This window comes from Arachis duranensis, chromosome 3 (genome assembly GCF_000817695.3).
Source record: "Arachis duranensis cultivar V14167 chromosome 3, aradu.V14167.gnm2.J7QH, whole genome shotgun sequence".
NCBI lineage: Eukaryota > Viridiplantae > Streptophyta > Magnoliopsida > Fabales > Fabaceae > Arachis > Arachis duranensis.
Window position 1 is genome coordinate 63,853,370 of NC_029774.3, and position 3,367 is coordinate 63,856,736.

Below are 3,367 nucleotides of genomic sequence, written 5' to 3' on the forward strand. Positions count from 1 at the left end.
AAAAAAAAAAAAATTTAGGCACCAATGGTTTGAACTTCTGAGACAAATTCCTGTGGTGTTTATGTATTAAGGATATGCTTGGATGAATAGGTTCTGAGGAGTGTTTCAACACTTGGTAACTTGGGTTAACTAACCCGGGATTATCAACCAAAAGTCCATTATCAAGAGCAACCTAAATACAAAACATTTAGTCACACAAAGAGGTGCTGGGCACCAATGTCTCAAGAAGAAATGTGAACTAAATGCCTGTAGTGGATATGTGTAATGCAGTGATAAGAAAAAGAAAATGCCAAAGGCTTATGCAACACATGACACTGAGCAAACAAGGAGCAAAGGAGCTCTAAGAAAAAGAAAAACAAAGAAAGGAAAATGTGCCAAAGACATAAGAATAACAAGAGGCCATAGCAGTGTTTGATGGATGCAATGAAAAAGTGATAATTCTACTGATAAGAATGAAAAAGTGATGCTGCAACTTTCTGCATAAAACCCTTCTGATGAACTTCAAATGCTTGCTAGTATAGCCAATGTATTTGCTTTTTGATCATACTTTCTTCTCAAATAACTCAGGACTTGCTTAGGGACAAGCAAGTATTAAGTTTGGTGTTGTGATGCCAAGGCATCTTAGGCTAGTTTCACTAGCATTTTTCTGTTAGTTTTAGTTGTTTTATGCATTTTCTTGAGCTTAAAGTAACCAAGAATGGTTAAATGAACAACAAAGTAATGAACCATCCAAACAGTATGATTTTGATGCAAATTCCATGAGTTTTTAGTTATATTGCTTGAATGCTATGAATGGAAGAATTCTCATGAATTTTTGCAAGACTTTGATGCAATTGTGTGGCTGATTTCAGGGAAGAAGAGGCTAGGCAAGGAAGCAACAAAATCAATAAAGGAAGCTTGAAGATCACATGTGCCATATAATGTTGAAAGTGGCGTTTAACCTCCAGTTTAACCTTAAACTGGAAGTTAAACGCCAGAATAAGAAATGCACCAAAGCTGAAAGTGGCGTTTAACCTTCAGTTTAAGGTTAAACTGAAGGTTAACGCCAGAATCATGAAAGCTGAGAAAAGAGGAAACTGGCGTTTAACCTCCAGTTTAACCTCAAACTGAAGGTTAAACGCCAGAATGAGAATGGCACCAAGGGAGTGATTCCACGTTTAACCTCCAGTTTGACCTCAAACTGGAGGTTAAACGTGTTCGAGCTATTTTGTGCACCAGAGAGCCATTTCCACGTTTAAGCTCCAGTTTGACCTCAAACTGGAGCTTAAACGTGTTCGACATTTACACTCCTGGGCTACCTTCTTCATTCCCACGTTTAACCTCCAGTTTGACCTCAAACTGGAGGTTAAACGTGTTCGGCATTTTAAGCTCCTCCAGGGTTGCCTTCTCATTTCCACGTTTAAGCTCCAGTTTGACCTCAAACTGGAGCTTAAACGTGTTCGACCAAGAATTGCCTCCAGGGTTGCACTCTTCATTTCCACGTTTAAGCTTCAGTTTAACCTTAAACTGAAGCTTAAACGTGTTCGATTAATTACCCTCCTGGGTTGCTTTCTTCCAATTCCACGTTTAAGTTTCAGTTTAACCTTAAACTGAAACTTAAACGTGTTCGATTAATTACTCTCCTGGGTTGCTTTTTTAAGCTTAAACTGCAACTTAAACGCCACTTAGTGAAAGGGTTTCTGGGCCAAGGATGTTGCAGTTTAAGTTAGTATTTAAGCACAAACATTGACTTAAACATATTCTGGTATGAAACCCAATTGAATATCATGGTTTATGGGATTGGGCTTGAAGAATTGATGAGTCTGGAACTTCAATTTGTTGAGCCTGGTGTCATTACTTGTTTATCACTAAGTTTGCTCAATGAATGTTGCAGAATTGGATCACAGTCTCATCAGGATTATGGACCATAAACCCAAGGCAAAAGGAAATCAAGGAAAGGCCTCAAAGCCCAAGAATCACAACAGAAGCTCAATTTAGAAAGTGTATAAATAGGATAGAATTGAAGTTAGTTGGCACCTTTTTGACACTTTGAAATTTTTCATACTTTTGTAATTGAATTCAGAGCTATAATTCACTAAACCCCTTTCATTGGGTTAGGGAGCTCTATTGTAATTCAATGAATCAATAATACCTTTTATCTTCTTCTTCAATCTTTTCTCTTGAATTTTTTAGAGAGAATTGGTGAGCCAAGGAATTGGGATCCAATCATATAAGATTGCCAAGCAAGATTCAATGAATGCATTGGTTGAGGAAGAGATGAAAATATTTTGATTCGGAGGTTTCAATATCTCCTGACCCCAATGAACTCCTCTCTCTGATCTATCCCTTTCTATTTACATTTTGCAATTTCAATTCATGCAATCACCCCCATCCCTTTTAATTTCAGCACTTTAATTTCTCGCTCTTCAATTCATGCAATTTAATATTCCGCAAGTCTCATATAAATCTTGATTCCGCTCAACTAGAACAAACTTCTAATCCGAATTGCTCATTCAACCAATCCTTGTGGGATTCGACCTCACTCTATTGTGAGTTTTTACTTGACGATAACCGGTGCACTTGCCGAAAGGAATTTTGCCGATCGTGCAATTTCCTAAATCGTAGCATATCAACTCTATGCTAGCATCACTAGGAAAGGTCTGCCAAGGATGATGGCTTTATCCTCATCCTTTCCAGTGTCTATGATTATGAAATTAGCAGGGATGTAAAGGCCTTCAACCTTCACTAGCACGTCCTCTACTAGCACGTCCTCAAAGATTCCTAGTTTCTCCATTACAGAGAGTGGCATGAGGTTAATACCTGACCCTAGGTCACATAGAGCCTTCTCAAAGGTCATGGTGCCTATGGTACAGGGTATTAAGAATTGACCAGGATCCTGTTTCTTTTGGGGTAAAGTGTGCTGAACCCAGGTATTCAGTTCATTAATGAGCAATGGAGGTTTATTCTCCCAAGTCTCATTACCAAATAGCTTGGCGTTCAGCTTTGTGATTGCTCCTAAATACTGGGCAACTTGCCCTTCAGCAATATCTTCATCTTCTTCAGAAGATGAATAGTCATCAGAGCTCATGAATGGTAAAAGGAAGTTCAATGGAATCTCTATGGTCTCTGTATGAGCCTTAGATTCCTTTGGTTCCTCATTAGGGTACTCCTTAATGGCCAGTGGACATTCCCTGAGGCCTTCCTCACTAGGAATCACTATCTTTTCACTCTATCCATGTTCGGCCATGTAGGTCACAGTTATGGCCTTGCACTCTCTTTTGGGATTCTCTTCTGTATTGCTTAGGAGAATACTAGGAGGAGTTTCAGTAACCCTTTTACTCAGCTGACCCACTTGTGCCTCCAAGTTTCTGATGGAGGACCTTGTTTC